The following is a 13,029-nucleotide window of genomic DNA, read 5'->3' on the forward strand; positions in this document are numbered from 1 at the left end:
TGTGGTACGGGTGCATGTGGACAGGATGGCATAGCAGCTGGGAGCCTTGGGGAAGTCATCTATTGTTTGCTTCAGTATTGTTTTGGTACCAGTACTAAGGTCAAAAATTGTCTAGTTCCGTGTGAGTATCATCACAGGTGGTCCTGCACTTTACAGTAGCTAATAGTGTTCAAGACAACAAGAAAGTGTTGGTGCTACTCAATGCTTTGAAATCAAAACATGCAGATTGCTTCAGAGATGTTTTTGGGCCAGATGAGGAAACATGTCTAAAGTTGTGGTTGATGCTCATTTGAAATGGCTAGAAGTGCACATAATGGACCTCACAGTCACAACAGGACAATTGAAATTCAGAGAATTCTATTTAGATTTTATGAGATACCTGAAATCCTTGTCATAAACCACAATTCATGGGAAAAGGTTTTGCCAAATTTCTGAAGTCAACCAATGTTAGACACATTTCCTCAGTTTCATACAATCACATTATTTAATAGCCAACTGAAAGAGTTGTGATAACTCTTAAGCTAGTTCTGCATCTTCTAGATGCTCAAGTACTTTTTAACAAAGGTGGATATATTTCTCCTGACACACCACAAACAAAAGAATGTTCAGCCAAGCTTTTTATGGCTCTCTATGTGTTGTCTAATACACACTCTGATGGGCCCCCTGAAACACACTGCAGAGTCTGGTGTGAGGCACTTCACACATTCTGTGCAGAGATTTCTGATCCACACTTAGTTTGCCATTGTAGATTCTGTATTTCTTTTGATTGTAATAAATACTGGGAGTAGTCACGTCTGACCTGTCACTGTGGATGTTAGGACTGCATTGCAATGTTCAGTAAATCCATAAGACACCTCATGCTTCATTTATGAAATAAGCCTACATTAGCATACCCAAACTCCCAGATTTACATGCATAAAAAGTAATACCTCAGGTGGTTATATGCAATTATTGTTATGATTACTGAAGGTTCTATCCTGGGTCCGCTGCTCTTCTCAATCTACATGCTTCCGTTAGGTCAGATTATCTCAGGGCACAACGTGAGCTACCACAGCTATGCTGATGACACACAGCTGTACCTATAAAATAGCTCCTGATGACCCTGATTCTCTTGATTCACTAACACAATGTCTTACTTGTATTTCTGAATGGATGAATAGATAATTTTCTAAAGCTAAATAAAGAGAAAACTGAAATTTTAGTGATTGGCAATAAAGGATACAATGAGGCTATTAGAAATAAACTTGATGTATTAGGATTAAAAGTCAAGACGGAGGTAAAAAGCTTAGGGGTAACTGTTGACTATAATCTGAATTTTAAATCGCATATTCATCAGACCACTAGAACAGCATTTTTTCACTTAAGAAACATAGCAAAAGTTAGACCTCTTATATCATTGAAAGATGCGGAGAAATTAGTTCACGCGTTTGTTTTCAGTCGACTAGATTACTGTAATGCAATCCTCTCAGGACTACCCAAAAAAGACATAAATTGTTTGCAACGAGTGCAGAATGCAGCTGCTAGAATCCTAACCAGGAAAAGAAAATCCGAGCACATTTCTCCAGTTTTGATGTCACTACACTGGTTACCTGTGTCATTCAGGATTGACTTTACAATTCTGCTTATGGTTTATAAAGCCTTAAATAATCTTGCCCCATCTTATCTTATATATCAGAATGTCTGACATCTTATATTCCAAATCGTAACCTTAGATCTTCAAATGAGTGTCTGCTTAGAATTCCAAGAGCAAAACTTAAAAGAAGTGGTGAGGCGGCCTTCTGCTGTTATGCACCTAAGATCTGGAATAGCCTGCCAATAGGAATTCGCCAGGCTAATACAGTGGAGCACTTTAAAAAACTACCGAAAACACATTACTTTAACATGGCCTTCTCATAGCTTCACTTTAATTTAATCCTGATACTCTGTATATTCAATTCATTATAATAACTATTCATGGTGCCTCTAAAATCCGTACTAACCCCTACTTTCTCTGCTGTTTCTTTTTCCGGTCTCTTTGTGGTGGCGGCTTGCGCCACCACCATCTACTCAAAGCACCGGGATGTTCCAACATTGATGGAATAAAAGCCAGAAGTCTGCATGACCATCATCATCAAGTCCTTTCGTGAGAACCCTAAATACAAAGCGGACTATTTCATTTTTGTTAGGTAGAATGCCCAGAGGGGACTGGGCGGTCTCGTGGTCTGGAACCCCTACAGATTTTATTTTTTTCTCCACCTGTCTGGAGGTTTTTTTTTTGTTTTTTCTGTCCTTCCTGGCCATCGGACCTTACTCTAATTCTATGTTAATGTTGTCTTATTTTAATTTCTTACTTTGTCTTTTATTTTTCTTTTCTTCATTATGTGAAGCACTTTGAGCTACTTTTTTTGAATGAAAATGTGCTATATAAATAAATGCTGTTGTTGTTGTTGTTGATCAGGTGCTTTATTTTCCTTCGATGTTTATCAATAGCTCTATGTGTATAATAGGGTTTTGAGGCCAATTAATCCTTTTCAGGCATTTATGTTTAATTTATTTTCATAATGCATACAATTTTTACCATTCTTCCACAATGCCATTTTGTTTTTCCTTGGGTACCACTATTTTAATAAATTCATGTTTACCGTTGCTATGCTGTAGGTCAGCTGGAAGGGTGCAATGAGTGACATCAAAGGTATAAAGATCAGCATTGTACACTTCTTGGTTGTCTGAGTTTGCAGATGCAATTTGAGAAGACATGTCAATGCTTTTCTGGTTAATGATTCTCTGTGTTTTTCTGACAAGGCTTAGTGTTTGGGGTTAGTTGTGATGGTTTACTTTTTTGTGTATTGAACTTGGCCTGGCGTTTTTAGTACATTTTGTCTCTCAGTATTTCATTCAGAAAAGTGTCGGTCTTTACCTTCAGATAACAGAACAGTTATAATAATAAGCCTTTTCTATTATGTGACAAAATAATCCCCTGAAATGTTTTAAAATGTTTTGCTACTCTCTACCCCTAGCTTAGTTATTCACTGCAAAAATAAAGCACAGATTAAGTTATGTAACATATAGATATCCTCCTAAACCAAATTTAACCTAGCAGTTATCAAACAAAACCAAGCAACCAGATGTACTTCAAGAAAAGGCCATCAGTGGTATAAATTCCTGCCACCTCAAAGAACAAAAAGGAGGAAAAGGACAAGACAAGACTCTTTGCAGGTCTGGGAATATTAAGCAGGCCTTACCCAAGGCGGCCTTATCCAAAACTCAACAGACAGACTTACAGCCTATTTTTCTCAATTTATCTTACCACCACATTAGATTCTTCTTCTTCTTCTTCTTCTTCTTCTTCTTCTTCTTCTTCTTCTTCTTCTTCTTCTTCTTCTTCTTCTTCTTCTTCTTCTTTCAGCTGCTCCTGTTAGGGTTTGCCACAGCAGATCATCTTTTTCCACATCTTCTTGTCTTCTACATCTTCCTATGTCACCCATCAACTGCCTATCTTCTCTCACCACATTCATAAACCTCCTCTTAGGCCTTCCTCTTTTCCTCTTCCCTGGCAGCTCTATCCTTAGCATCCTTCTCCCAATATACCCAGAATCTCTCCTCTGCACATGTCCAAATCAACGCAATCTCGCCTCTCTGACTTTGTCTCCAAACCGTCCAACATGAGCTGACCCTCTAATGTACTCATTTCTAATTCTGTCCATCCTCGTCACACCCTATGCTGGCATCTGGATGAAAAGCTTCTGATTGCTTTAATATCTAGTCTTGGAAACTATGTTTCACAATGTATTTCTTCTGGAACAGTCTGCCTCACATACTGTATAAATAACACATCTTCGCAGTCTTCAAATTTTTCCCTGTCTTTGAACATGTGGGAAGAGACAGCAGAGAAACTCAAGATGTTAATATCTCACCATCTTTGAGGTATTCCATCTATTTGCATGGTTAGGAAGATTTTGGACAGATTTGAAATCTTTACTTTTAGATGCAGTATGTAGATGTTGCTACAGTATGTGTCAGTTTAGGTTTATGTGAATTTATGCATATTTATTTATGTCCCTATTTACAATATGTGTGAGTATCCATGTGTGTTTGTACGTATATGTGTATATTTATTTGTTTGTATGGATCTACTTTTGTTGATTTCTTTTTGTACATTTATTTTCTTTATAGGTTGTGCCCTGACACAGCCTCAGCTGGCTAAATCTGCCTCTTCTAAGGTCTGTTGTAGGGTAAAATGGGGGGTGGCAGGATGGGAGTTACAGGGTTTGGTGGTGATTGGACTTCATAAGATTTATCCTTTATATTTATGGTTTGCTTTCTGGGTTCTGTTTCTCTTTATGTAATAAACTGATTGGCAATGCTTTTTTTGTGTAAGTTAAAAAATTATAACAGAAAAACAAGAAATGTAATGGTTTACTTCATGAGGTAGATGTACATAATAAACAAGAACAGTCAATCAGTCAGTCATTTTCCAACCCGCTATATCCTAACACAGGGTCATGGGGGTCTGCTGGAGCCAATCCCAGCCAGCACAGGGCGCAAGGCAGGAACAAACCCTAGGCAGGGCACCAGCCCACCACAGGGCAGACACACACACACCAAGCACACACTAGGGACAATTTAGAATCGTCAATCCACCTAACCTGCATGTCTTTGGACTGTGGGAGGAAACCGGAGCACCCGGAGGAAACCCACGCAGACACCGGGAGAACATGCAAACTCCATGCAGGGAGGACCCGGGAAGTCTCCTAACTGTGAGGCAGCAGTGCCTAAACAAGAACAGTTATGTCAAAAATTAAAATGTGTGCTTCAGTTTAAATGTTTAAAGTCTAAATATTCTCAATTGCAATAGTAATCTGTTTTAGTGTCAATAGAGACAGAAATCCCTAATAAACAATCAAAAATCAAAAATAACATAATTTTCATAGTCACTGACATTGAAGTAGCCTGTAATATAATATGCTTATATTTTAATTTTGCAACATTTTTTAACCTTCTGGGAGTGGCTCATATAGGGCTAGGACCACCAGTAAAGAATCAAATATGATAAATATTATTATATTTGTGATCAGCAACCATAAACTAGCCAAAAACAACACTCCACATGCCTCTATTACCAATCTCCATTTTTTCAAAGTTTTTTGAAAAGGAGTAACTTTGATCAATCCTATCCCATTTGGAGGTCGATTGATGTGGCCTGTACTGTACAACTTCAAGTACTTCTGATCACTTTTGCTAAAGACACCTATTGGTTTACTCTTTATTATAAGGGTGTAAATTCCTGTACACAGTGTCGTCCAAAAAAATGACCTGAAAATTAGTGTTTTTCAGGTTTAGAAGGACAACATTTTCAGCTTAACATCATCCAAAGCAAAACAAAACTACAGAAAATATGGTTTGTCTTCTAAAACAAAAAAAAAATGTCCAAAAAAATCAAAACCAGTGCCTTAAACAATTGCAAGGGTTAAATACCAGTCATTCCAAATAAGAAACACAAACAAAAATTGAGACATAATGCTGAAAGTGCAACGAGCAGGGGGCTCCACATAAAGGAGCCATTGCAGATAATACAGAAAACTAATACACAGACACTTCACATAATACAAAATTGCAAAAAATAAATAGTGACATCATATTAATACACAGGTAGAAATAGAAAACAGAGCTAGCATCAGAATTCATCACATAAAATGAAAAATTATTTCTAAATATCAAAAAGATCAAGCAAACAAAAGGTAAACTTGAGCCTTGCTGCACCATAACATGTACTCTCACCAACTTAAAAAAAGTCAACATTTCTTTTCAAAATGCAAAGATCAGAATGTGTCTGTCAGCTGAACGTTCACAGGGATCAGATGCCTTGATGTACAGGTTTTTGCTACTTGTTCAAATGTAAACTGTACGTGGACTGTATCTGTGATTACCTCTTGAGGACATTTTAATGACTTCTCTCACCTTGACCAGCATTTTATCATCCCGTCCATCCATCCATTATCCAACCTGGTATATCCTAACTACAGGGTCATGGGGGTCTGCTGGAGCCAATCCCAGCCAACACAGGGTGCAAGGCAGGAAACAAACCCGGGTAGGGCGCCAGCCCACCGCAGGGCACACACACACACACACACACACACACCCACACTAGGGACAATTTAGAATCACCAATGCACCTAACCTGCATGTCTTTGGACCGTGGGAGGAAACTGGAGTACACGGAGGAAACCCACGCTGACACAGGGAGAACATGCAAATTCCTTTTATCATCCCAATATATTACGATCTCTAAAACAGTTTTTATGCAAACAGAAATTTTTGTTTTAGTTGCTATTTGCAATTTATATTGCCAATCCTGTAACACGTTTATTATTCTTTGATTTGCCATCGTTAATTTTATCACACTGTAGGTTTGGTTTTTTCGCCAGATCAGAAAATCTAAAAATTGTCACACTTTAGTGAGATGGTGTCATCTTCTGTTATCATCTTGCCTGCTCGCTGTTTCACATTACAATTTGTTGCACATTTCATTATAACTGAGAATGATCTGCTTGTCATCTGATAGTGAGTTTTGGACATCCCCGCAAATATATTAATTTTCTATTATTTAGAAAGCATACTGAGATATGCTTATATCTGACAGACTAGTTATTATTTTTTTAATTCCCTTGATCCAAGAAAAACGTAGCTGAACTGGGTTTTGGGTAATTAAAGGATTCCCTATCCTTTAAAAATACATTTCAGTAAAATGTAAAATTTATAATGAAAGACATTGTGCTAGTTTTTGAGGATAAAACAATAGACAATTTAGATGGACCCCCACAGTAAGAAGAAAAAGAATGAGGCCCTTTCAGAATCTGTATCTTCAGAATGTGTGCCAAACTCTGTCAAAAGAGCCCTCAATGCAGTTCTCCAAGTGTTTGCATATTTTCCCAAAGAGGCAATTTCTTCATATAGATTGATCTGTTCCAGCTCTTGCTCACTTGCACATTATCGTCTTCCAAAATAAGAAGTAAATGATATTTAAAGAGAATTCCACCCCCACCCCAGTGCAGTGCATTAGGCTTGAGAAAGAAATGAATTTTGGAGATGTAGTATCAGCTTCATCTTTTAATCAGCCTCCTGGTTTCTCTACTTCATTGATATGCTCCCTGCTGTCCCAGAGGACCTACACGGCTTTCTTTCAGTGCTCTTTCATCAGATGCCCTCCATTTCACACATGCGCAGGGCTGCACCTGTCAGGGTAAATAAAGAAATGTGTCTCTGCAGCAGGGGAGGAGAAGGAGGAGGAGGAGGAGGAGGAGGAGGAGGAGGAGGAGGAGGGAGCAACACAAAAGCCATGGTGAGAAGAACAGCTTAGCTTGCAGACTCCATAACTGTGAACTGAGAGGCAGTGTCTTCTTAAACAGAGAGTTTGGGATTGCTTGACACATTTTGGTGTAGAAGCACTACACTGTGTCTTCCTTGAAATTAAATTCTAAATGTACATTCATTCAATGGTTGAAAGTGAGATCCTTTTAAAGATGAATCATTAATAAAATTCAAAAAGTTGCATCTTTCGTTTGAATGACTGTAGTATTTAAAAATATGAACGCTTGCTTTCATTCTGATTTGCTATTATTGCATAACTTTTATAAAAATAAATAACACTTTAATACGAGGTATTCTGCCCACAAACAAACAAGCTGGACAGATTGGGAGAAGACAAGGCAAATTAATGGGCTAACTGGAAGAAATTGTTAGAAGGCAGGCCAAGATCATTACCAAAATTCAGGATAACCAATCAAGAGTACCCAGTACTATGGCAAGCTGAATTATCATTTAGTTTTTATCTCAAAATGCACTTTAGAATACCTGGAAATGCATTTGTGATCTTCCAAAATTAACAACAGATACCTGAACATACAGTGCATCTCAAATGCATTTCAAGATATCTTGAAGTAAACCTTGAAGTTCTTGCATACTTTGAGATATCACAAGTTCATTCTGAGATATTTTAAAATATGTCTGTAGGCATTTTGAAATAGTATCTCAAAATAACTTTTTGTAAAATTACCTTTTTTTCAATGGGGGATCATGTCTATTTTAAGATTCAAATATCATTGTAGATAGCTGAAAATGGACAGGGGAAATATTTTAAGATATTTGGAAATGTTTTTTAAATGTTTGTTCATCCATCTGCTTACATTCCTAACCCTCTTATCCAATGGTGGGGCAGCGAGGAACTATCCCAGCAATCTTCAGGTCCAAGGCAGGAACACAGGAACAACACCTGGACGCTGCAACATTCCATCACAGTTTTTGAGATCTCTTAAAATGCATTTTCAGCCTTCTCCAGCTCATTTGCATTTTATGAACAAACACGGAAGTTATCAGGGTATTTCTCTGTAAAATCGTCTATATGCAAATGCTGGTTATGTTGTATAGTATCATTGAAGTGGTGCTGCATCATAGTAAGGAGACTGGGTTTTGCATTATTGGTGTTTCTGGTTAGAAGTTTTCATGTTCTTGATGTGTCCATGGGGATTTCTTTTAGGGGCTCTGATTTTCTCCCGCAGTCTAAACACAAGCAAGTTAGGTGAAGTGGGGTTGCAAAATTGGCCCGCACACACACGCGTATGTGTGTGTGTGTGCTCACCCTGTGATGGATTGATGCCCTGTCTGAGTGTTGTTCCCTCCTTGTGCCCAATGATTTCTGGGATAGACTTCACCTGTCCCATGCCCTTGTCCCTGTCCTGGATAAGTGGGTTAGGAACATGAATGGATGGAAGTGAGGTGGGAGGTCACAACTTGCAATTGTGAGTAATAAAATTGTTCCTGACTTGCTAATTTAAAATAATTTGTTATAATTATTGTTGTAATTATTGCTGACAGGAGCCTCCAGAGAAGAGAAATAATTTAATGATAAGGAGATTGACCATGACGAGAATTATAGTCCATAAACACACTGGAGTTGAATCCAAAAGTGTCACAAAAGCTAGCAACCAGAATTCAATATGTCAATTGAAATCATAGTAGAAAATTACATGCTTAATTCTATAATCCTTTTTTTTTAACTGCACCTAGAAGCACTACCAAAGTCTTTTATTAAGTTGGAGAGTTTTATCTGCACTCTCTGATGCTGCATAACAGATGAAGCCAAGTCAGAATCCATATTACTAACCGAGAATGGTAAACCGGATATGGACGCAGGGACCTGCCCGTGGACGCAGGAGACACACAAAGCCCCCCCGCCCCAGAGCGAAACGGGAGAGACTACGAACCATCTGACATGCCGCAAGCAGGATAAAGCGAGGTCAGAAATAAAAGACAGAGTAGGAAACAAAGTAAAACGTCATAAAGAGGTTAAAGAACAGGGCCAAACACATGGAGAGCAGGTTACAGATGATGAAAACTGGAATGCAACAGCTTCAAAAAAACCTAGGCACAAAACACATGCACAGCGAGATACAGAATATAAAAGCAGAAAAAACAACAGTTAAACGTCCACACCACACAGCGGAGGCAGACCCGGAAGGTGCAGGCACCAACATCGCGCGTCGGAAGGCGCGGGAAAGTACGAAAGGCAAAGGCGCCTACACAGCATGGTGAAACCCGACATAATACAGAAGGCGCAGGCATTGCCGCCATATTGTGAGTGGCACTACTGCGTAGTGAAGGTGCAGGCGTCACTGCCATATTGTGCGTGGCACTACAGCGGAGTGAAGTTAGGAATAATGTGCTGCTTGGGATCGTACAAAACGCCGAACACGACCCACCGTCTGAAACTGCGGAGGCAAAGCAGGCACGGGTTCAAACCGAACGAGCTCGACTGATGGATATACGCCTACAACGCGCGTCTCAAACCGCAGAAGCAGGGCAAGCACGGATTCAAAACAACGCGAGCTCCTACAACGCGCGTCTGAAACTACGGCTGCCCAGCGGGCACGGGTTCAAAATGCCGGGGGTAGGAGAACGAAGCGAGCAGGGGGCGAAGCCCCCTTGTTATTTCCTAAGTGTCAAGTTATTAGCTGCACTACTCATCTAAGATTGGTTGAAATGTAAGTAATCAACGTAGACGTCACCGTTAATGTTTGTGATGCACATATTTCTGTCATATGCCATTTGGGATGGGTTTCATAAAACAGTGTTAATGCTTGTGATGCACCATCTGTTGGAGTGACAAATGCAATGAATTTTATTACTAAAAATATTTGTGATGCACCATCTTCTCGTTTTTGTTGTTCACAGTTTCCAGATTTTGTTACTCCAGGCTTGCTTTGTGCTTGCCTGTCAGATTTGGTTTTTTTTTTGTTTTTTGTTTTGCACATTCTTCTGATTTTTGACCTCTTTTAATTACACCTCATCAAAAAGCAATATGAACCGGCAAAACCCCAGCTTTTAAAGAATAAGATCGCTTTAACCTTGACAAGTAGATTATTCTAGAATTTGAGGACCCTGCTGCTAAATACTCTCCATACAGGAGTTTAATGTACAGTAGACATTTTAAAAAGACTAACATCTTGTGATCACGGTGTAGCTCTGGTCTACAACTGTAAATAAGCTTAGCAAGGTTAAGTGAACAAAGCCATTCAAAAAAAGGATTTTAAAATGAACTATAAACATAACTGGAAACCAATGCAGTTGCCAATGGTTCTAGAGAGTGTTTCATAAAGTACACAGTTTTTAAAAATGCAATAAATCAGCCAAAATCGAAGCAAAATTCTAAATTTTTATTTAATTTTATTCAACATATACTTCGATTTAATAATGAAAAATGATATCAAGCATATGTCCACCTCCACTTTCTCTGTAGGCAGTCATCCGATCGTTGAAATTAACGATAACTCTTTCGCAGACATCCCTGTCGATTTCGCCGATTACCTGTTGAATTTCCCTCTTCAGTTCAGCAATTGTTTGTGGTTTGTTCACGTAAACTTGTGACTTCACATGTCCCCATAAAAAGAAGTCACAAGGTGTGAGGTCACATTACCTCGGAGGCCATTCTTGGTCGCTGCCGTGAAGCGAGATCAGATGCTCAGGGAATTTTTCACGAAGCAAGGTGATTGTCTCCCTGGATGTATGGCAGGTAGCCCCGTCCTGCTGAAACCACATTTCATCAATTACGTCATCCTCCATTTCTTCTAGAGCAGGCCACAAAAAGTTAGTGATCATGTCCCGATAACGGTTGCCATTTGCAGTAACTGAATTTCCATCATCATCTTCAAAAAAGAAGGGGCCAATCACGCCTCCTGCCCGAAAACCACACCAAACCGTGGCTCATAGGGGATGCATTTCGTGCTCTTGGATCACTCTAGGGTTTTTGTCACCCCAAATGTGGCAATTTTGTTTGTTGCCATACCCTGAGAGATGAAAATGTGCCTTGTCACTGAAGATTATTCTTTTTGAAAAATTGTCGTCCTCTTGTTCCAAAATCCAATTGGCGAATCTTTGCCGTTTTGCATGATCTGCTGGTTTCCGCTCTTGTGTCAACTGAATCTTGTAGGGGGTGCATATGAAGATCTTTTTTCAGTATTCGATACACCGAAGATGGTGACATACCCAGCTGTTGTGAATGACGGTGAAGTGACTTCACGGGGCTCACATTCACACTTTCTTGCACTACCGCAATGTTTTGTTACGTTCGATCAGTACGGTTTCGACTGAGTGATTTTCTAGTGGCAACGGACCCAGATTCTTCGAATTTCTGTACCAACCTCGAAACTGTTGTTGCGGTAGGGGCATTGTCACGTCCAAAGATCGCGCAAAGTTTACGAATAGTCTCTGCATAGCACTCCGAATTTTTGTAATGAGTTTTCACAATAAACAAAAAAATCCCATGCAATTCAAAAGCTGCATACTTTATGAAACACCCTAGTTATGATTCCTGCTGCATTGTGTTGAATTAATTTTAAAGACATAAAAAAGTGAATTGTGCCAACTCAGATGATTGCAAAGTAGGCAGCTTAATTTGTATTGCAGGCAATTTTAAGAGGAAGCAACAAAATACTTTTGTTATAAGAGTATATGACATCATCCACTTTGATTTTTAAACACAATTCAATGGGATTCTTCACTAAACCCACTCATCAGACTGCACGTAGCAGTGATTCTGGAGGCAGACTTTGACAAAATGACTTTAATCTTGGAAAACGGATCTAAATGAGTTCATGTTCCAAGTGTGATGCCATGGGGGCTTCCACTATGTTTAACTTGCATCAGTGACTCAGATAAATGTATAATGACCAGTTTTGTTAAATATGTAAATGGTACTACATACGGTGAACTAACAGATGCCACTAATCTTTTTAGTTATCCACTAAAAGGTGTCCTTTTGCTTGACTTCTCACTACCTTGTAATAAGTCATAACATTAACTTCCTTTTCAATTTAGTAAACATGTAAACTTTGATTCTGCCTTCTGGGCTGGAAAAACTCACCCTTACTGCCTTCATTATGTGCATCTTTGACTCCTTCAGTCCACCAGTTCTCTTTTCTGCAATTTAACCAGTCTTTGCTGTTTGATGAGCAACTAGAGCAGCAACCGCAGAGGCTCCTACTGTCTTGGTCCAGCTTCATGTTACTTACTGCAGAATTATTTTTGCTTGTCATGATTTGAGCTGCACACATTCCTCGCTGTCTGTCCACAGCTGGTATACAATGAAGTTCAGTCACAAAGTTTCCCAAACGAAATGACTGCTTGCACATTGTCATGAAATCAGTGTTAAGCAAATATTACATTTGTTTTTGTGCCTTACTCTACTTAAGGTTCAAAATGGTAATAACAAGTTTTCAACAACTTGACTTTCCGCTTATTCGTGTTCAGATTTTGTTAAATGTCTCTTGCATCTTCTTTCACTTTTAAAGAGGGTGGCTGCAGTTCTTAGTTTTATTTTTCTTAAATGGACAGGAAAGCATTAACTACTGTGGTTAATAATCAAGCCCTGACACAACAAAAAAGGTTTGGGGCAGCCTCCCGTATATATGTACTTGAAAGTTGGCTGTAAATGCAGAAGTTTGAGGAAACGGTCTTTACAGACAAGAGTCCAAAACAGAACTGAAGTAATAGTACAGG

Source organism: Erpetoichthys calabaricus, chromosome 10 (genome assembly GCF_900747795.2).
Source record: "Erpetoichthys calabaricus chromosome 10, fErpCal1.3, whole genome shotgun sequence".
Taxonomy (NCBI): Eukaryota; Metazoa; Chordata; class Cladistia; order Polypteriformes; family Polypteridae; genus Erpetoichthys; species Erpetoichthys calabaricus.